At 46.0% G+C, this 23770-nt stretch overlaps 1 protein-coding gene across 2 annotated transcripts in view; it reads right to left on the bottom strand.

Annotated features, from left to right (window-relative positions):
* The window catches only part of LOC146839206 (CD5 antigen-like), a 768433-nt gene extending 756065 nt beyond the window's left edge, over positions 1-12368 (bottom strand). For both annotated transcript variants that reach the window (XM_085603219.1, XM_085603218.1), the window contains exon 1: positions 12218-12368. The gene's annotated coding sequence lies outside the window, so the exon portion shown is untranslated. The remainder of the gene's footprint in view (positions 1-12217) is intronic.
* Positions 12369-23770: the final 11402 nt, after the last annotated feature.

Genomic DNA, 23770 nt, shown 5'->3' with positions numbered 1-23770 from the left:
GTCATGTATGAGAACAAGTACAGGAGAGTTAGTGGCCGCGTATGCAGTCACAACAGATACTGAAGTTATTGAAACAAATCGCATAAATACCTTGTCCGCTCAAGTAGCAGAGCTCGTCGCTCTGACACAAGCCTGTATTCAAGCTACGAATAAAAAAGTCAACATATATACTGATTCACGTTATGCATTCGGAGTTGTACATGACTTCGGCGTGCTGTGGCGAGAGAGAGGTTATTTAACTTCTCACGGTACCCACATTCAGCACGGACCCCTTATTCATGCCTTACTAGATGCAATACATCTACCCACTGCAATATCAATTATGAAATGTAAAGCTCATACGAAAGTTACTGATATCATTTCCCAAGGCAATGATTTAGCTGACAGAACAGCTAAACAGACTGCTCAAACCCACACGTCTGACATGACAAAGACAATAGTTCCGACACCAACACATTGCATGACGGTTAAGGATCCCGCTCTTGACGTAATTGACATACAGACACATGCTACACCAGATGAAATACAGAAATGGACTGAATTAGGAGGGACCCAAACGGATCAAGGATGGATGACGAAGGAAAAATCTGTGTGGTTCCTTCCTGATTCAATGGTCCAAGTTATCATTAACACTGTACATAGTCCAGCGCACCTAGGAGAAAAAGCTATGCTAGACAGCATTCAACACATTTGGTTCAACAAACATTTACGAGCAGCAGCTAAACAAAAAGTCCGTACCTGTATGATCTGTTGTCAGTTTAACCCAGGTAAAAGCATTCCCGTAGAACAGGGTGGATTTCAGCCTCCTGACCACTCTTTTGAAGTCCTCCAGATGGATTATATCCAGATGGAACGATGTCGAGGATTCAAATATGTTCTCGTAGTTGTCTGTGCTCTTTCCCGTTGGACAGAGGCATACCCGGTTTCAGATTACACTGCCCCGACTACTGCCAAACAGTTGGTTCGAGAATTCTTCCCACGATACGGTTTACCACATGTTGTCTACTCAGATAACGGCCAGCCGTTCTCCTCCGAACTAATGAAACACGTTTCACTTTTGTTAGGCTATCAGTGGAGATTTCACTGTGTCCGACACCCCGAGGCAGCAGGTCTCGTGGAACAACATAATCAAACTCTGAAAATTAGATTGTCCAAAATATGTAGAGAGAAAGGTGTCGACTGGGTAGTAGCCTTACCAGTTGCACTCTTTTACATAAGAATGGTAGCGCACTCTCGAACAGGGCTATCCCCTTATGAGGTGGTCTTTGGTAGACCACCAAATATGTGGGGGACGCCTATACCACGAAAAATAACTGATGTTGACTGTAACATGCTGACAGATTACTTGGCTTCCTTGATGTCTGCACTACAATCTTGTCGTTCACAGGTAGCTGCAGCCTTTCCCGACAACACCGAGGTGAAACCCCATGACGTAATTCCAGGGGATTTGGTGTTAGTGAGGAATTTTGACCGGAAGTCCCAGCTGGATCCTAGGTGGAGATCGCCTCAACTCGTACTGTTAACAACGAGGACAGCCGTGAAGATCGAAGGTCGAAAAGGCTGGATACATTCAAGTCATATCAAGAAATTTCATGGACTACCGTCCGATGTAAATGACACACCTTGCGTGTCTTCACCGATTGACTCAAAGCTTCCTTTTGTTGAACTGAATGACAAAGAACAATACAGACTAAAATTAAGGTCTACCAAGTCAGACAATTTGATTGTTTAAGTCCTCTCCAAGGTGAATCGGTCGAATTTGTCCCTGACATGAATCCCCTAGACCTGAATAGAGAAAGACACCGAAGGAAGCGAATGAAACAACATGCGTACTATAAATCACTGCGTAGTCATTGCACAGTGACGTTATTAATTTTGTTTTTCTTATGTCTTTTAATAATAGCTGCAAGTATATTGTTGCACATATATTACCCTATTTCTAAACATGTTCATAATGTTACTGCTGAACATTCTTTTAGTGAACTTCCCCCGCATGAGTTGTCATATAGATTTGCGCTGCGCAACAACACTTTTATTAGTATGTTACATCATTCCCATCAGGTTAGCAATGCTACAAATTGTTGGATATGTGGCCGACTCCCTCCCTATCAGAACTATAAAGGAATTCTGCCTCTCTTCCCATACCCGTTCACACACAATGGCTCCTGTGGAGCATGGTTTAGTCTAATTAATTCCCAAGATTCGAATTCCGCAGTTTATCAAGACAACTGGGTATGGGGAAACCTGCACTTAGTTTTACTTAAAGTCTGCTACCCTGACAAGAAGGGACTTCCCAAAAGAACAGGAACTGATCTAGAAAATGAAGTATATGGATTAGGTAATTTCACGCTTAATCTCATGATCCTGAATGTCGAATCCGAACCTGCACCAATTTTGCCCGCTATGTCAGTATTTCCAGTTAAAGGTAAATTATGTATAAAAAAGAATGGCTCTATACACATGGGCCACAGTAAATGCACCACTGTAATAGAATTCAGTGATCAAGGCAAGTCTACATTTAGAGCTTCTCGCCATTCCTACTTTGTATGTGGTCAGACTGCATATATACGTTTGCCTCTAGATTGGGATGGTACCTGCTACAGTGGATTCCTTTTGCCACCTGTTTTCCTAGCTCCTCCTGATTATCATAGAAATACTCATTTAGTACACAATAGAGAATGGAGAGATCTCCCAATAGTCGATTACACTGAGACAGCATGGGAAAAATACACAGATTTCAATAAAGGTCTCTTTCCCTATATAGGTACAGTTACCAATAGTAAGCTGATACGTAGATTAACCAGAACCCTTGAAGCAGTAGTGAACGAAACTATTTCCGCCTTAGGCAATTTAACAGAAGAGCAGTCTGCTATGCGGATTGTTGTGCTTCAAAATCGTCTTGTCCTTGACGTCATCCTGGCCGATAGGGTCGGAGCTTGTAGGGTCATCGGATCAAGCTGTTGCATTTTCATACCAGAAAATTCGCCATCTGTATATAAAGCCATAACTCGCCTTCATAAGATTGTAAGCCAGATACACCAGAATCCAGGCACCTGGACTTGGTCCAGTTGGTTTTGGAGTGTATTATCTACCTTTGGATGGAGGGTCCTATCCTTCCTAGGTATTGGCTTTCTCATACTATTCAGTTGCTGTTTATGCCTACAATGTGGACCAGCGATTTGTGGTCTGTGTGCCACCTCGTGTATCCCACATCCAAGTTTTCATTCAAGATTCCGGAAGAAGAAAGAAGAACAAATGATGCTATATGAACAGATCAACGGATTGATGAAGATTGATATCTCTTAAGGGCAAGTAGGGGACAAGGAGGGAATGTGGAAATATGGATTTTTATGGTCAGTTATGTCCCCTATCTTGGACCCCAACGGTTTCATGTATAAACCATAAGTACATGTATGTTTCCTCCAGTTCCAGTTATGAAGACGCAAACACATGTGCGTCCACCGTCAACATGTCCTCTTTCAGATCCGCCATGAATGGGCCGGATATTCTATTCCTAAGTATGTAAGGCCACCGGCTTTATATGGTTCACTTATCCCATTTTGCAGTTTAGACGAGTAGGCCCTGATTCTGCCATCAAGTCTTTTTCTGCCTTCTGCCTCTGAAAGCTCCAGTCTGAGCTCGCATCTGTACCCATGAACTTTGTCCTACTCCCTGCGCGGCTAACGGTGCCTGACTCCAGCCTGTTGCCTGCCAAAAACTGTATTTCACCTTCAAGATTATCTGCTTTGCTCCGCTCCCTATCCAATACATTCCTGTCTAGTAGTTTAAGTAAACATTCGCCCAGCTACCGAGCAAAGTGCCCGGCTTCTCTGTCTTCATGCAAGTAATTCATAGCCCTATTACTATGGAAGATTTCTGCCCTCGCATCTAGTGTAGACACTTAGACGCTTGTACACGCACTAACGGACAGTATAGTCAGTATAGAATAAGATTCTATCCTAAGAGACCTTTCTTTCTAGATAACACAGTTCTTTAAAACATAGGATATTAGATATGATTTGGGATTAGGTTGACATAACCCCAGACTTCTGTCTCCACATGTAGAGCTAAATGTCAAGTCCCCTTCATCCCCTAGTTACACGTCAATCACACGTCATGCTGCTGCGCGCGCATCTCTGCCAAGTATTTCTGCTGACATTGCGAAATTCTTTCATGGAACCACCCATTTATGACATCATACCTGATGACGTTCTTTAGTTACACCCACTTTAGTTACGCATGTATGTTCTTATCTTTGTTATCAACTGTTACGCCTCCGGCATCTGTTTCACTGTAATGCCTATTGTATATAAATGATTACTTGTCAATAAAGTGGGGTCCTTCACTTCCTGAACCTTCGTGGTGATGGAATATGGAGTCCTCAATTCGAATTGATTTTGGAATAAAGCCCGTTCTGAACCTCTAATACCACGGATTCTGCCTCTTATTTTACTGAGCTATTATTATAGATTTTCCGCATCAAATTAAGTCCCGGTAATTAAATTATTTACCACACTTTCCTGGTGTATGCCCCTGCTGCTCTTCTGCCTTGCTACACTACTTGGATAGGCTGACATTCCTTGACTTTGAGTGTTACTCTGCCTAGAGTCTGGCATTATCCTCTGACCTAACCATACAGTCATCACAAATAAAATCAATAATTTAGATTGTGACCAAATACCATTACATTTGTATATAAAGCACAAGCAGTGGTGCCATGGCATCAAAATAATGCAGGACAGGTCCTTCATGTAACCTCCAACTTAAATAGATACATGAGAAAACCACATTTTAAAAACATCTTGTGAAATAGACCCATTTGAAGGTCTGATTCACCACAGTATCATGTGGAGGTGCAATCCCAGGTAGTATTTGAGCGGGGTCGATGAGAGCATCCAGCTTCAACTCTTTTCCATGGATGAACTAACTCTGTTAATGTCCTCTCTAAACAAGAAACTCACTATTTTGAACTTCTCATCGGATCTTTGTTACATTGTCCCCACCACAGAGAGTAAAATACACCAGAAACTGCAAGGAGTTTACAATCTCTAACACAGGCGACTCCATAGAGAGTAAAATACACAAACTGCCTGGAGTTTACAATCTCTAACACAGGCAAATCCTCGGAGAGTGAAATACACAAACTGCCTGGAGTTTACAATCTCTAACACAGGCGACTCCTCAGAGAGTAAAATACACAAACTGCCTGGAGATTACAATCTCTAACACAGGCGACTCCTCAGAGAGTAAAATACACAAACTGCCTGGAGATTACAATCTCTAACACAGGCGACTCCTTAGAGAGTGAAATACACAAACTGCATGGAGTTTACAATCTTTAACACAGGCGACTCCATAGAGAGTGAAATACACAAACTGCCTGGAGTTTACAATCTCTAAGACAGGCGACTCCTCAGAGAGTAAAATACACAAACTGCCTGGAGTTTACAATCTCTAACACAGGTGACTCCTCAGAGTGTGAAATACACAAATTGCTTGGAGCTTACAAACTCAAACACAGGCGACTCCATAGAGAGTGAAATACACAAACTGCCTGGAGTTTACAATCTCTAACACAGGCGACTCCTCAGAGAATAAAATACACAAACTGCCTGGAGTTTACAATCTCTAACACAGGCGACTCCAAAGAGAGTAAAATACACAAACTGCCTGGAGTTTACAATCTCTAACACAGGAGACTCTTCAGAGAGTAAAATACACAAACTGCCTGGAGTTTACAATCTCTAACACAGGCGACTCCAAAGAGAGTAAAATACACAAACTGCCTGGAGTTTACAATCTCTAACACAGGCGACTCCTCAGAGTGTAAAATACACAAACTGCCTGGAGTTTACAATCTCTAACACTGGCGACTTCATAGAGAGTAAAATACACAAACTGCCTGGAGTTTACAATCTCTAACACAGGCGACTCCTCAGAGAGTAAAATACACAAACTGCCTGGAGTTTACAATCTCTAACACAGGCGACTCCAAAGAGAGTAAAATACACAAACTGCCTGGAGTTTACAATCTCTAACACAGGCGACTCCTCAGAGTGTAAAATACACAAACTGCCTGGAGTTTACAATCTCTAACACAGACGACTCCAAAGAGAGTAAAATACACAAACTGCCTGGAGTTTAGGCGACTCCTCAGAGAGTAAAATACACAAACTGCCGGGAGCTTACAATCTCTAACACAGGTGAGTCCTCAGAGAGTGAAATACACAAACTGCCTGGAGTTTACAATCTCTAACACAGGCGACTCCATAGAGAGTAAAATACACAACCTGCCGGGAGTTTACAAAGTCTAACACAGGCGACTCCTCAGAGAGTAAAATACACAAACTGCCTGGAGTTTACAATCTCTAACACAGGCGACTCCATAGAGAGTAAAATACACAAACTGCCTAGAGTTTACAATCTCTAAAACAGGCGACTCCTCAGAGAGTAAAATACATAAACTGCCTGGAGTTTACAATCTCTAACACAGGCGACTCCATAGAGAGTGAAATACACAAACTGCCTGGAGTTTACAATCTCTAACACAGGCGCCCACATAGAGAGTAAAATACACAAACTGCCTGGAGTTTACAATCTCAAACAAAGCTGTCTCCTGAGGTAGTGAAATACCCAAACTGCCTGGAATTTACAATCTCTAACACAGGCGACTCCATAGAGAGTAAAATACTGAAACTGCCTGGAGTTTACAATCTCTAACACAGGCGACTCCATAGAGAGTAAAATAAACAAACTGCCTGGAGTTTACCATCTCTAAAACAGGTGACTCCTCAGAGAGTGAAACACACAAACTGCCTGGAGTTTACAATCATTAAAACAGCTGCCTGCTCAGAGTGTACAATACACAAACTGCCTGGAAATTCCAATCTCTAACACAGGCAACTCCTCAGAGAGTGAAATACGCAAACTGCCTGGAGTTTACAATATCTAACACAGGCGACTCCTCAGAGAGTAAAATACACACACTGCCTGGAGTTTACAATCTCTAACACAGGCGACTCCTCAGAGACTGAAATACACATCTTGGTTGGAGTTTACAATCTCTAACAGAGCTGTCTCCTCAGAGAGTGAAATACACAAACTGCCTGGAGTTTAAAATCTCTAACACAGGCAACTCCTCCGAGAGTGAAATACACAAACTGCCTAGAGTTTATAATATCTCACACAGGAGACTCCATAGAGAGCGAAATACACAAACTGCCTTCAGTTTACAATCTCTAACACAGCTATCTCCTTAGAGAGTGAAATACACAAACTGCCTGGAGTACACAATCTCTAACACAGGCGACTCCTTGGAGTGTGAAATACACATCTTGCTTGGAGTTTACAATCTCTAACAGAGCTGTCTCCTCAGAGAGTGAAATACACAAACCACCTGGAGTTTAAAATCTCTAACACAGGCAACTCCTCCGAGAGTGAAATACACAAACTGTCTAGAGTTTATAATATCTAACACAGGCGACTCCATAGAAAGCGAAATACACAAACTGCCTTCAGTTTACAATCTCTAACACAGCTATCTCCTTAGAGAGTGAAATACACAAACTGCCTGGAGTACACAATCTCTAACACAGCTACCTCCTCAGAGAGTGAAATACACAAACTGCCTGGAGTTTACAATCTCTAACACAGGCGACTCCTCAGAGAGTAAAATACACAAACTGCCTGGAGTTTACAATCTCTAACACAGGTGACCACATAGAGAGTAAAATACACAAACTGCCTGGAGTTTACAATCTCTAACACAGGCGACTCCTCAGAGAGTAAAATACACAAACTGCCTGGAGTTTACAATCTCTAACACAGGCGACTCCTCAGAGAGTAAAATACACAAACTGCCTTGAGTTTACAATCTCTAACACAGGCGACTCCATAGAGAGTGAAATACACAAACTGCCTGGAGTTTACAATCTCTAACACAGGCGACTTCATAAAGAGTAAAATACACAAACTGCCTGGAGTTTACAATCTCTAACACAGGCGACTCCATAGAGAGTAAAATACACAAACTGCCTGGAGTTTACAATATCTAACACAGGCGACTCCTCAGAGAGTGAAATACACAAACTGCCTGGAGTTTACAATCTCTAACACAGGCGACTCCTCAGAGAGTAAAATACACAAACTGCCTGGAGTTTACAATCTCTAACACAGGCGACTCCATAGAGAGTGAAATACACAAACTGCCTGGAGTTTACAATCTCTAACACAGGCAACTACATAGAGAGTAAAATACACAAACTGCTTGGAGTTTACAATCTCTAACACAGGTGACTCCATAGAGAGTAAAATACACAAACTGCCTGGAGTTTACAATCTCTAACACAGGCGACTCCTCAGAGAGTGAAATACACAAACTGCCTGGAGTACACAATCTCTAACACAGGCGACTCCATAGAGAGTGAAATACACAACTTGCTTGGAGTTTACAATCTCTAACAGAACTGTCTCCTCAGAGAGTGAAATACACAAACTGCCTAGAGTTTACAATATCTAACACAGGCGACTCCATAGAGAGTGAAATACACAAACTGCCTTCAGTTTAAATTCTCTAACACAGCTATCTCCTTAGAGAGTGAAATACACAAACTGCCTGGAGTTTACAATCTCTAACACAGGCGACTCCTCAGAGAGTAAAATACACAAACTGCCTGAAGTTTACAATCTCTAACACAGGTGTCTCCTCAGAGAGTAAAATACACAACCTGCCGGGAGTTTACAAAGTCTAACACAGGCGAATCCTCAGAGAGAAAAATACACAAACTGCCTGGAGTTTAAAATCTCTAACATAGGCGACTCCATAGAGAGTGAAATACACAAACTGCCTGGAATTTACAATCTCTAACACAGGCGACTCCATAGAGATTAAAATACACAAACTGCCTGGAGTTTACAATCTCTAACACAGGCGACTCCTCAGAGAGTAAAATACACAAACTGCCTGGAGTGTACAATCTCTAACACAGGCGACTCCATAGAGAGTGAAATACACAAACTGCCTGGAGTTTACAATCTCTAACACAGGCAAATCCTCAGAGAGTGAAATACACAAACTGCCTGGAGTTTACAATCTCTAACACAGGCGACTCCTCAGAGAGTGAAATACACAACTTGCTTGGAGTTTGACAATCTCTAACACATGCGACTACATAGAGAGTAAAATACACAAACTGCCTGGAGTTTACCATCTCTAACACAGGTGACTCCTCAGAGAGTGAAATACACAAACTGCCTGGAGTTTACAATCATTAAAACAGTTGCCTGCTCAGAGTGTACAATACACAAACTGCCTGGAATTTACAATCTCTAACACAGGCAACTCCTCAGAGAGTGAAATACACAAACTGCCGGGAGTTTACAATCTCTAACACAGGCGACTCCTCAGAGAGTAAAATACACAAACTGCCTGGAGTTTACAATCTCTAACACAGGCGACTCCATAGAGAGTGAAATACACAAACTGCCTGGAGTTTACAATCTCTAACACAGGCTACTCCTCAGAGAGTAAAATACACAAACTGCCTGGAGTTTACAATCTCTAACACAAGCGACTCCATACAGAGTAAAATACACAAACTGCCTGGAGTTTACCATCTTTAACACAGGTGACTCGTCAGAGAGTAAAATACACAAACTGCCTGGAGTTTACAATCTCTAACACAGGCGACTCCATAGAGAGTGAAATACACAAACTGCCTGGAATTTACAATCTCTAACACAGGCGACTCCATAGAGATTAAAATACACAAACTGCCTGGAGTTTACAATCTCTAAAACAGGCGACTCCTCAGAGAGTAAAATACACAAACTGCCTGGAGTGTACAATCTCTAACACAGGCGACTCCATAGAGAGTGAAATACACAAACTGCCTGGAGTTTACAATCTCTAACACAGGCAAATCCTCAGAGAGTGAAATACACAAACTGCCTGGAGTTTACAATCTCTAACACAGGCGACTCCTCAGAGAGTGAAATACACAACTTGCTTGGAGTTTGACAATCTCTAACACATGCGACTACATAGAGAGTAAAATACACAAACTGCCTGGAGTTTACCATCTCTAACACAGGTGACTCCTCAGAGAGTGAAATACACAAACTGCCTGGAGTTTACAATCATTAAAACAGCTGCCTGCTCAGAGTGTACAATACACAAACTGCCTGGAATTTACAATCTCTAACACAGGCAACTCCTCAGAGAGTGAAATACACAAACTGCCGGGAGTTTACAATCTCTAACACAGGCGACTCCTCAGAGAGTAAAATACACAAACTGCCTGGATTTTACAATCTCTAACACAGGCGACTCCATAGAGAGTAAAATACCAAAACTGCCTGGAGTTTACAATCTCTAACACAGGCGACTCCATAGAGAGTAAAATACACAAACTGCCTGGAGTTTACAATCTCTAACACAGGTGACTCCATAGAGAGTAAAATATACAAACTGCCTGGAGTTTACAATCTCTAACACAGGCGACTCCATAGAGAGTAAAATACACAAACTGCCTGGAGTTTACCATCTCTAACACAGGTGACTCCTCAGAGAGTGAAATACACAAACTGCCTGGAGTTTACAATCATTAAAACAGCTGCCTGCTCAGAGTGTACAATACACAAACTGTCTGGAAATTACAATCTCTAACACAGGCAAATCCTCAGAGAGTGAAATACACAAACTGCCTGGAGTTTACAATCTCTAACACAGGCGACTCCTCAGAGAGTAAAATACACAAAGTGCCTGGAGTACACAATCTCTAACACAGGCGACTCCTCAGAGAGTGAAATACACAAACTGCCTGGAGTTTACAATCTCTAACACAGGCGACTCCTCAGAGAGTGAAATACACAACTTGCTTGGAGTTTACAATCTCTAACACAGGCAACTACATAGAGAGTAAAATACACAAACTGCCTGGAGTTTACCATCTCTAACACAGGTGACTCCTCAGAGAGTGAAATACACAAACTGCCTGGAGTTTACAATCTCTAACACAGGCGACTCCATAGAGAGTAAAATACACAAACTGCCTGGAGATTATAATCTCTAACACAGGCGACTCCTCAGAGAGTAAAATACACAAACTGCCTGGAGTTTACAATCTCTAACACAGGCGACTCCATAGAGAGTAAAATACACAAACTGCCTGGAGTTTACAATCTCTAACACAGGTGACGCCATAGAGAGTAAAATACACAAACTGCCTGGAGTTTACCATCTCTGACACAGGTGACTCCTCAGAGAGTGAAATACACAAACTGCCTGGAGTTTACAATCATTAAAACAGCTGCCTGCTCAGAGTGTACAATACACAAACTGCCTGGAAATTACAATCTCTAACACAGGCGACTCCTCAGAGAGTGAAATACACAAACTGCCTGGAATTTACAATCTCTAACACAGGCGGCTCCTCAGAGAGTAAAATACACAAACTGCCTGGAGTACACAATCTCTAACACAGGCGACTCCATAGAGAGTGAAATACACAAACTGTGTAGAGTTTACAATTTCTAACACAGGTGACTCCTCAGAGAGTAAATGTAAATGTGCAGATATTTATATAGCGCAAATCACCAACCGGTCTCTAAGCGCTTGCTTAGGGAACCCGTCCTGGTATTCCCCTGTGAGATAACCCAGCAGGGCATCCACAAGGTGAAAGCCAGGCATCCCGCCACGAGGGGCCATTGTGGAGATTAAGCAAGCTATTGCCCAGAGTCGCAGAGTGTGAACCCATGAATTGAGTATGCACTGGAGCGAGAATTATCGAGTCCATGGACAATTTATGGACTCAAGACCCAGTCGAGCCGGGAATTGAACCCTGGTCCCGGGCTGACCTCTGCTTCCAGGTCTGCCTACTCTAACCAGTGAGCCACACTTCTCCACAAGTGAAATACACAAACTACCTGGAGTTTACAATCATTAAAACAGCTGCCTGCTCAGAGTGTACAATACACAAACTGCCTGGAAATTAAAATCTCTAACACAGGCGACTCCTCAGAGAGTGAAATACACAAACTGCCTGGAGTTTACAATCTCTAACACAGGCGGCTCCTCAGAGAGTAAAATACACAAACTGCCTGGAGTACACAATCTCTAACACAGGCGACTCCATAGAGAGTGAAATACACAAACTGTGTAGAGTTTACAATTTCTAACACAGGTGACTCCTCAAAGAGTTAAATAAACATCACTCACTGTCTGAAATCACAGGTACGTCCGGTATACAGCCGTGTGTTTTGTCTTCTGGGACAATCCTGTTTTGCAAGTTCTTTTTCTGCAAATTTTAAGTACAATATTTATTCAGTTAGAATTGTGATGAACAAAACCCTTCTATCCATCGACTTGTAGCTCTGAAGAGAGGGAACTGATGATTTATAGTCATGTTTGTTATAGTCTCCACCTGCTCTCCACCCCCTCTCCACCCACCTTATAATGCCTTCTCTTCCTTGGTAAATGAAAATGACTTGTTTTTTCTCTGGATGTACACAAATCTAAAAGTGAGCACATGCGGACCATTCTAAATACACCCAAACATGTATACACAGAGAAGAAGGCAAACAGAAACAACACCCATGTATGTAAACAAACACAATACAAAAATATAAAGGTGCAAGCAGATTCACACATATGTATACACTTGCACATACTAACCTAAACAAAAACACAGTCACAATACAGCTGACGGGTAAACGGCACACATACTCACATATACAAACACATTAATTCACATAAACAGACCAGCAGAATCAAACACACACATATACATATACTACACACAATCACTCTGTTCTCATATTGTTTATTTAGATACAAGCACAGAGTAAGGATGTATCTGATGTTCAGTATTATTCATTTACAGAGTCGCCTGTTTAGCATAGCCATTCTAATACTTATACTTCACAAAAGAATTATTCATACAACTTTGATGCCCAGCCAGCTGTAATTGAGGAAAGAAAGATGTAGTATTCATTTTGCAACACATATTATTTTCTCCCTCCAGGTTTTTAGGGAGTCTAAGTCGAACATCAGACCTGCCCCCTTTCTTACATTTAGATTAATCATCCAAAATCGTTTTTCACCGGGATACATGCTGCCCTCCAAAAGATAGAAGAAGGTACATGGTATTCACCAAAAAGGGACAATAAGATACAGGCTTTACACCAAAGGAAGAACATTTATCACAGGCTAACCACTGAAGAAGGAACACCACAGTACAGACTATCCACTGAAGATGGAACAGCACAACACAGACTCCCTACTGAAGAAGGAACAGCACAACACATGTTATCAAACCCACAAGGACAACCACAGCACAGTCTATGCACTGAAAGAAGAACACTGCATCACAGCTATCCACAGAAGGAACAACACTCACCAAAGGACATGCTATCTACTGAAAAAGGAACACCACAGTACAGGCTGTCTACTGAAGAAGGAACACCACAACACATGTTATCAACCCTAAGAGGAATACCTCAGCACAGGCTATCCAATAAAGAGGGACACCACAACACAGCACTGCTGTCTACCAAAGGGAGAACTCCACACAACAGACTGTCTATTGAAAGGAGAGCACCACAGCACAGGTTATACACCAAATGATGAACACCATATCACAGCACAGGCTGACCACTATAAGATAAACATGGCAGCATAGATTTTCCAAAGAAGGGTCAACATAATGATACAGCCTATCAATCAAAGGACCACCACCATAATTCTGCATATCTCCTGAAGAAAGAGCACCAGGTCACAGGCTGTTTTATGTATCAGAAATACCATAGTGCAAACTACACACCCGAGGAAATACACCATGGCAAGAACTATTTACGGAAGAAGATCATGGTACAGGCTGTCTACCAAAGGAACAATAGCACAGGTTATCTACCTCATGAGGAATGCCACAGCACAAGGAATACGCCAAAGGAGGAACACCACAGCATAGATTGTCTACCAAAGAAGGACGAGCACAGCACGGACTATTCACTGAAGGAATAACACCACAGCAGAAATTATACACTGAAGGAGAAACACCACATCAAAGGCTGTCCATCACAGGAAAAACATGACACCATAGGCTCTAAACGTAAGGAGGAGCACTTAGCTGCAGTCTATCTACCTCATGACCAAAGGAGGAACAAAACAGCACAGCCTATACACAAGGGAACATCTAGTTAGAAACTATCTATCAAAGGCAAAACACAACAGCACAGTCAATACACTGAAGGAGCACACAACATTACAGGCTATCCACCAAAGTCAGAACACCACGGCACAGGTAATACATTGAAGGAGCAACACCACATCACCAGCTAATTATGAAAGGAGGAACACCACGGCACATGTAATACACTGAAGGAGCAACACCACATCACCAGCTAATTATGAAAGGAGGAACACCACGGCACATGTAATACACTGAAGGAGCAACACCACATCACAAGCTATTCATGAAAGGAAGAACACCACGGCACAGGTAATACATTGAAGGAGCAACACCACATCATCAGCTAATTATGAAAGGAAGAACACCACGGCACAAGCAATACACTGAAGGAGCAACACCACATCATCAGCTAATTATGAAAGGAAGAACACCACGGCACAGGTAATACACTGAAGGAGCAACACCACATCATAGGCTATTCATGAAAGGAAGAACACCACGGCACAGGTAATACATTGAAGGAGCAACACCACATCAAAGGCTATTCATGAAAGGAAGAACACCACGGCACAGGTAATACATTGAAGGAGCAACACCACATCATAGGCTATTCATGAAAGGAAGAACAGCACGGCACAGGTAATACACTGAAAGTGATCAGCGGAAATAATAGGAATACATTTTGTAGACACATACACACAAACATAAAATCCCAAGCCACAATATAGACATTTCAGAAGAGGGATAGTCTTAAACCTATGTAAGTAGTGAACTTTCTAAGGCCAATACATGGATGTGCTGAAAAGGATAACTGAGGGTGCCGCAGAAATACATAGGTCGCAGTGCACATTAATTTTAGGGACGACACATAAACGTTACATGGAAAATTTGGCTCTGCTGAAACACACAAATATATTATTTCTTTGCAGATTCAAAATGATAGGTTATCAATAATTAATATAGATGTCACAGAAAAGGTCACCACATTTATATATCTTAAACAAACACTACCAGAGGCTAACAGTATACATAGGGGTATATTCTTAAGAACGCGTGATAATCATCGCCAAAATATGTTTAGGCACTGTTTCATATCGCCGCCTATTCACAATACGGTGGTAACATGCGATAGACTCCCGATAACACGTCAAATATCTGCGATAGAATTACCGGGACGGCGATAAAAATCTATCTACGAATGTAAAAAAATGTTTGAGTGGGCTTAACAGCTATAAAAATACAGCGAGAAGCAGTGCCACGCCTGCAAGTCCCACAAGTCAGGCGGGAAAAAATCACTATAAAAACGGCAGCAAAAAACACAAACAAAACACATACAACTGAGAAGCACCATGGAGGTAGCCAAAGTGAGAACAGAGGACAACCAGAACCCCACAAGCCCCACGGAGGACCAGCCGGGGATCATCATGGTGATGGTGGCAGGAGCTGGGGGACCGGACACTGCACAACAGGACCTGAGTCAACAGCAACAGGGTGAGCAACGGTGAGGGACTGGGGGGATGGGGTAGATGGGCACAATGGCACACATGCATAACTAAGTATAGCACATCTGCGGAAAAAACATGCCCAAGAGTCACAACTCAGACCTGTAGAGACATGCCATTTTGGGACCATCCGTTGTCCTGTTCTGCGCTGCCTCGGTGGTAGTACGGGGGGTGGTGGTCCGGTGAGGCATGGGGGTGGTGGCGGTGGGTGTTGTGGACCTCTTGGGTCTTGGAGCTGCATAATCAGTGTCTTCATGCCATGTGTTGGTCTTCAGATGTGGCTCTGGGCTGGGCTCCCTTTCATGCTGCAGGTAGTCATCCTGCTTACACCAATTAAAGGCAGGGGTTGCATCCCTGCTGCTAACGCGCCTTATACCTGTTTTAGGTTCGCATCGCAGATCTGGCTGGTTGTTGGGAATATCGCAAAGTGGTGTTTTTGTGTGTTTTTGCACGGGAACGCCTACTCTGCATATCATTAGCGTTAGTTGTCACTCTCATTTCTGGTGATGTTTTTTGCGGAAGCTATCGCTGGAAAACTGGCGATATCGGCTGTTTGCACCAGCTTGAGAATGAAGAGTTAATTCTTTTGCCATTTTTGCTGCGCTAAAGTGCCAATAACTCGGCGATTAATACTTGAGAATATGCCACATAGTTTTTTTGATTTGTCATGGATAACTGAGTTCAGGATGTACAAAGGGTGGATTCTGCCTTAACCCAAGCCTCTTGAGAATATGTTAAAGTTGGATAGGCTGGGTTGGGCCCATTAAGGTCAAACAAGAGATAAGCACTCACTATGCAGAAAAACTAAAACATTTTTCCAAGATTATCTCACCCTTAATCTGAGAAGAAAAAGAAAAACCACCCAAGAGGGGGTTTCTGCTAAGCATAGGCATGTACAGTGTTTAGGTACTATTTTATTTGCCCAGCTTGGTATTTGCATCACAGAGGAATTTGTAACCCGTGTTTTTGTCGCTTTCGCATTTATACACTACTGTGTGTAATCATGAACTTTGAACTTCAGACTTTGGTCTCTGTTTGAGACTGGCTGATGTTTCCGAATTGATTTATTGGTTAAAACCATATCATTACTTAAAATTGTTCTGTCTTACTTTAATAGATTTTTATCCTACACATTGACATGCCAGACAGGACCTCTGCTTGACCTCATTAACTGCCAGCCCAGAATACTGCCTCTCCCCTTAAAAGTGACTTGCTCACCTTTTAAAGGTAAACGAGACACCATTGTTCAGTAAAAGTCTCTGCATTTCTAAGGGCCAGGTAGGACTAGGGTGCATGGCTTTTATTTAAGGTGGGAACAGTGTGAGGTCCATTCCTTTTTATATGTAAAGACTTTAGCAATTATTACAATAATATATTATTTCATTGTTCGCATACAAGATTATGTATTGACACAATATTGAGGGATCCGAGTGGTAAGACCGGAAGATACTAGTGACTCAACTAAATAAGTCAAAAGTGGTCAAGGCAGAACAGGGTTTAAGGCTGAGTAATCAGTGTATGCTCTGCAAAATAGTGAAATGCTGTCCTCTCTATGAATCCAGAGAGAAGTGACCAGTAATGTTTTGTTTGCCTAGTATGTAATTTAGGATTGATGAAGTAGTGTTTTGGTTGCCAGGTTATGAAATTTGGTATTGATGTATATGTACATGTATGAAATGTGGATGCATAATAATGTTAGTATATACGTTTAGGCTATTTAGTGTATATTTTAGGGATAAGAATTAGCTTTCCTATTCTTTACAGTTATAATATTATACATGAAAGTTTAAAGTAATTGACTGAATTAGGTTTATACCCCAACAGTTAACTAATCAATTATAACAGACCCCCAAATTAATTATCCATTGTTATAATGGTCAGGCTGTTGCCCTCTCTAAAGGAACTGACCTTAGTAGACCAGTAATAGCAATACCATTGAATAACCTCTTAATGTTAGGATTTTATGAGCGCCTAGGTATTAACCCCTTCTGTGCCACGCCCTTTCCCCCTCCTGTGCCGGGCGTTTCATTAGTGGGCGGGTTTCATGACGAGTTAGTCTCGTCACGGGCACAGCGCGACCGTGCTCCATGACGAGACTAACTCGTCATGGGCACAGAAGGGGTTAATAGTATATCACCTCGAGGCCTTAATACAACTTACATTGACATAACAGAAGCACCCCTGCCAGACACATTAAAAAAGAACCATCCGGGGCGTGGCTTGGTGAGCCAAGATGGTGGACGGGCTCTGAGTCGGCTCACGCCCACCCGTGTAAGATATCCTGCTGAAATATCCTGATTCCCCAGGGCTGGGGTGCCCTGCGCGACGGTGACGGTGGCGGCGGACAGCGGTGACAGCCTGATTGATTTTTGAGGGCCAGAGTCCCGCGCAAGCAGCCAGACACCTGAACGGCGCCCGCAGGCCTAGCGTGGCGTGGTGAGCCACAGTCTCCAGTACGTGGAGAGGCGGGGCTTGGCCTCCGAGCACGGAGACGCGGCGAAGACCCGCATCGTGCCCCGACGTGGACGGACGGGGGTGGTGGTGCGGTGCCCTGGGTGGAGACGCCTCAGCCTGGCCCCGGGGGTGACCCGCAGAGGATTTTTGGGGCGTCCTGGCCCGGAGTGCTACGAGTGGCAGAGAGGTGCGGTGAGTGATCGGGCCCTGCATCGGTGTCGCCCCCTGGCCTTCTGGGCACCGCACTCTCTTTCTTCCCCCCCATTGCATCTGAGACTTGGGGGTTCGGCGGTCGAGTCGGACCGCAGGAGGGTGAGGAGACTGGATGGGGGTGGCAGGAACGCACGGACAGTGATTCGGCCCGGTCAAGACGGGCGGTGGCCTCCTGGACCCCCGCGACAGAGGGACCTGCTACGGCTGACTGGTGGGGTGGGTGCGGATGTTGAGCCCCTCCCCCGAGGGCCCTACTCGAGTGGTGGCGATTGGATCCTTCTGGCGGCGATCGGGCCTAGGCCAGATTGGCCGGGGACCCGCGGACCAGGCGACTGCGACTGGGTGCCTGGGGCGGGGTGGTCAGGACCCTGATTTAGGTGGCTCTGGCCGGACACTTGGCACCTAAGAACACTTGGCAGAGGCAGCATCCCAGAGGCAGCATCGTAGGTGGTGGGGGTGGCCCACCCTCAGGTCCCCTGGGTCTTGAGCGGCTGTAATCTAGGAGTGGGTCTGCAACAATGACCAAGGACAAGCATGGTGGAGGTGCGGCGAAGCAGGGGCCGATCGATAAATTTACCGGCCCGGGCCTGGTCGGGGCTGCCCTCCTAGCAGCAACTGTAGTGGAAATATGCTCGGACTCACATTGTGAGGGTTTGGCCTCTTTCTTCCATGAAAAAGTGCAAGCCATCTATCGCACTTTCCCAACGGGTTCCCTGAAGCTAGAGCAGGTTGGTCGCACCTTAGGTGAGGGGGAATGTCTTTCAATCTTACCCCCCTTATCTCTGGAGGTGTTTGACTTTCTCAGCGCCAAAATCAAGTCTGGATCTCCGGCAGACCCCCTGAAACCGGCCCAACTCAAAACCCTGGCACCGGTTTGCCATACCCCGGTGCTGTCCTTGATCAACCTGTCTCTCTCTTCTGGAGTGGTTCCCGTTAGATGGAAGCAGGCAGTAGTCACGCCAATTCTGAAGAAGGCAACCCTTAACCCCCTTAAACCTGAAAGCTACCGCCCTATCTCCCTTCTCCCTTGGGCCATGAAAATAGCGGAGGCCCATGTGAATGCCACTCTTACAGATCATCTTGGTAGGCTTAACATTCTCGACCCTACCCAGAACGGGTTCCGTGCGGGTCACAGCACGGAGACGGCCCTTCTCTCGATGGTCGAGCATCTGCGTTCCGTGCTGGATTCCGGTCGGACGGCGGCACTATTGTTATTAGATCTTAGTGCCGCCTTCGACACGGTCTCGCACGGGATTCTGATTCGGCGTCTTGAGGAGGTGGGCGTTTCTGGCTCCGCCTTGCACTGGTTTCGTTCCTTCCTTACGGATAGGTCATTCCAGGTGGCGATCCCGCCCGGTAAGTCGTCATCCTACCTGCTAGACCAGGGAGTCCCACAGGGGTCTTCACTGAGTCCCACCCTTTTCAATCTGTATGTGAGACCGTTGGCTGCGGTCGTCAAGCGGTGGGGCCTGACCATGGTCTCTTACGCAGATGACACGCAGCTGGCGGTCACACTGAGTGGGGACTCAGACCTGGAGGCTCCCAGGTTCTGTGATGGTCTGCGGGAAGTGGCTAACTGGATGAATTCCAACTGTCTTCAGTTAAACACCAAGAAGACGGAGATTATGGTGGTTGGTAAACAGGTGGCTTTGTGGGATGACAAATGGTGGCCTTCGGAGTTGGGTGTGACTCCCCTCCCAGCGTCAGAGATAAAAAACTTGGGGGTGTGGCTTGATCCTTCTCTGAGTTTCATCTGTCATACCAAGAAGGTGGCAGCTTCTTGCTATGGCATCATCAGAGGACTTCGACCCATCCTCAAATTCTTTGATGCACCCACAAGACAGCTGGTGGTCCAAGCATCTGTGCTGTCCAGGTTGGACTATGCCAGCTCCCTACTGGCGGGGATAAACCAGTCAGAATTTCTGCGGCTCCACCGGGTTCAAAACGCTGCGGCCCGACTGGTGACAGGTCTGCCTAGGCGATGCTCGGTGTCCAATACTCTGCGCTCTCTCCACTGGCTCCCTGTGCAGCAGAGGATTAGATTTAAGGTTCTCTGCTTTGCATTTAAAATCCTAAAGGGTACTCCCCCACAAATCTTGGAGAAATTGATGATCCCCTATGTCCCCTCTCGCACTCTTAGATCGCTAGGCCAGAACTTAGCAGTGGTCCCGCGTTTTAAGTTGAGCAGAATTGGTGGCCGCTCCTTTCGAGTCCTGGCAGCGAGTTGGTGGAATTCTCTTCCTCCACAAATCCGGGCCATCGATGAGCTCCTTCAGTTTAGACGGGCTATCAAGACCTGCTTATCTGTTGTGTCTCGTCTCCTTTTTGTCCGCTTTTAGTGCTGTGTTGTGTTCACCTTCTCAAAGCGCCAGGACGCCCCTTTGCTGGGGCAGCTGTGCGCGGTATAAATAAAAATAACATAACATCACGCAGTCCCGGGACATGTTGGATGCCAAGATAAGGGCCATGGGCTCGGATGTGATGTTTCTGCGCCAGGATTTACGCAACTCGGTACGCCGCATCACAAGAGACTGAAACGAGGGTGTCGGGTGTGGAGGACGAGATGGTGACGCTGAGGAAACGGGTGGCGGACTTGGAGTCGACCCAGCGGGGTCTGGCGGGCAGGGTCGAGGACACAGAAGGGCAGGCCCGCAGAAACATCTTGCACTTTGTGGGTGTTCCGGAGGGCTGCGAGGGGAATAGCAGGGAGCACTTCCTTTCCCAATGGCTGGTGGGCTGGCTCCCGCCGGTTTCATTGTCCCGTTGCTTTGTGGTGGAGCGGGCGCATCGTGCACTCATTCAGAAGCTGCCAGTGGGGGCCCGTCCGCGGCCAGTTATTGCCAGAATTCTTAACTATCATGATAGGGATGTCATTCTCCACCAGGCCAGAGAAAAGGAGCCTCTACAATTTGAAAATTCCCGTATCCTTGCCTTCCTGGACTACACGCGCATGGTCCAACAGCAGCGCCAATCTTTCCTGGCGGCCAAGGCCCGGCTGCGAGAGCTTCATCTATCCTATGCTCTTCTTTATCCTGCTCGCCTGAGGGTGGTCTACGAGGCTCGTACATTGTTCTTCGATTCGCCTGAGGAGGTCTTCAAATGGATGGATGAGACAGTAAAGTTGCGCCCCCATACGCCCCCGGGTAGGGAATCGGATTTGTCCCAGAATGAGGCAGCGGGAACTAATGCAAAGAGACAATGGCGATCCAGATCCCGCCGTCGCAATAGGCCCGGGGGGGCCCTGCGCAGGGCGGACTCTGAGGCTGGCCATCCGCTGTCTGGTTCTTGAGGGTGCGGGAGCTCCATGTGCCCGGGCGTTTGTTTGCTTCTGCTCTGTGGGAGGGCTGCTGGCCGGTTCGTCCTCCTGTTGCGTGGGATGGCCTCGGCCCCGGAGAATATAGTGAAGGGCAAATACCACCGTAGCATGTTGCGGGTGGGGTCTCTGTGATTTAGTTGTGGGGGGGTAAGTTGGGGATCCATTGGTTGGGAACTCCTGAGGTTCATGGTTGGGGCCCTGGGATACTTCTCACAGCGACAGGTACTTCAGCGTTGGTGAGGTATGGGGTGGGGGAGGCGGGATTGGGGGGGACATTGGGGAATGGGGTTTGTGGGTTGGGGGTGGACCGCACTTTTGTACAGAGTTGGGCTTGGGCAGAGATGGACGCCGGGGTCTTTTTGTTAATATTCTACCATTGTCATTCCTCCCATGGCGGCAGATTTCCGGGGGACTAGTGAGCGAGTAGCCACACTTAAAGTGTTGAGTTGGAATGTCCGGTGTGCCTTAGACAAAATCAAGAGGGGGGCTATCCTGCAATATGCAAAGAGGGCAGGGTTGGACGTACTGCTCCTACAGGAGACGCATTTATTGGGGACGAAAGTTTTATGCCTCCAGCGCTATGGCTACACGCAAGTGTTTCACTCGGGGTTTGTTTGGGGTTCCAGGGGCGTAGGCATATTGGTACATAGGCGGGTCCCATTTACGCATCACCGGACCTGGGCAGACACATATGGGAGATATATCTTTGTCCTGGGGCAGATAGGAGCGGAACAGTTGGTGTTTGGTAGTGTACATGCCCCCCCCTCCCCTGTCCAGGATATTTGCTGAGCAACTCATGGCGTGCTGGGGACACGTCCCAGAGGCTCTGGGGATTATAGGGGGAGACTGGAATGATGTGATGGATCTCTGCAGGGACCGGCAGTCGGGGGGTCGAGGGCGAGGGGAAAGTGGGCCGACTAAACTTAATGCTCTGATCGGGGGCCTAGCATGGGTGGATGTCTGGCGGCGCTGCCATAGCTCTGCCCGCGAGTATACATTCTTGTCAGCAGTTCATGGCTCCTTCTCCCACCTCGATTAAATTTTCCTCTTGGGGTCCACAGAGTCCCGTCTGGAGGAGGCAGAGATTCATCCGTGAGGACTCTTGGATCATTCCCCAGTGTCGGCGATCTTACGTATGGGGGGCTCGGGGCGGCCGTTTTGCTGGCGACTCTCGGGGTGGCACCTGCAACAAAGCGACTATAGGGCGCACATGACTAAGGCACTAGATCAATATCTGACACTGAATGTGGGTTCCGTGCCCGGGGCGGATATGTTGTGGGAGGCGTTGAAGCTGACACTTCGTGGGGCGGATATTTCATACTGTGCGGCGGCTCGCCGTGAGTGTCGGGCGGGGTTGGTCTGGGCGGAGGCCGAGGTGGCAGATTTGGAGTGTTGGGCCGGGTGGACGGGGGGGAGATATCCCGCCGGCGGCTACTATATGCACAGCAGACATACGGCTCTTTATTGATGGACGAGGCACGTCAGACTTGGCTGGCCACTAGGAGTCGGATATACCAGTGGGGGATAAAATAGGTGCAATGCTACACAGGCTGTGTCAGGGGGTACATCGTACCCAGGATCTCCCGGGAATAGTAGACTCTGAGGGCTTGCCTCTCACGGAACCAGGTGCGCTCGCTAATAGCTTCGCAACATACTACGCAGGCCTATATAGTTCCTGAGAATGGCTCACGGGAACGGAGGTGGAGCGATTCCTCCATGACCACCCTATTACGGCCTTATCGGAGGCGGCTAGGACTAAATTGGATCTCCCGCTCACGCTGGAGGAGTTTGGGGAGGCGTTGGGAGGCCTCAGCCCAGGAAAGGCCCCGGGCCCCAACAGGTTTCCCGAGTGAGTTTTATAAGAAGTACTTCCTCCAATTGGGTCCACATTACACGACGGTGGTAGAGGAGGCTCGAGACAGTGGATTGCTGCCTTGGGACCGGAGGCATGCTGAAATTGTGGTGTTCCACAAGCCAGGCAGACCCCCGGAGGAGCACGCCTCGTATCGTCCGATCTCCCTCCTCAATGTGGAGGCAAAGATCCTGGCGAAGGCCCTGGCCAACCGCCTTCTGCCCTACATCCCCTCGCTGGTCCA

Source organism: Triturus cristatus, chromosome 4_2 (assembly GCF_964204655.1).
Source record: "Triturus cristatus chromosome 4_2, aTriCri1.1, whole genome shotgun sequence".
Classification (NCBI taxonomy): domain Eukaryota; kingdom Metazoa; phylum Chordata; class Amphibia; order Caudata; family Salamandridae; genus Triturus; species Triturus cristatus.
Note: the sequence above shows the minus strand (reverse complement) of the source record. Positions and strands in the feature narration are given on the sequence as shown.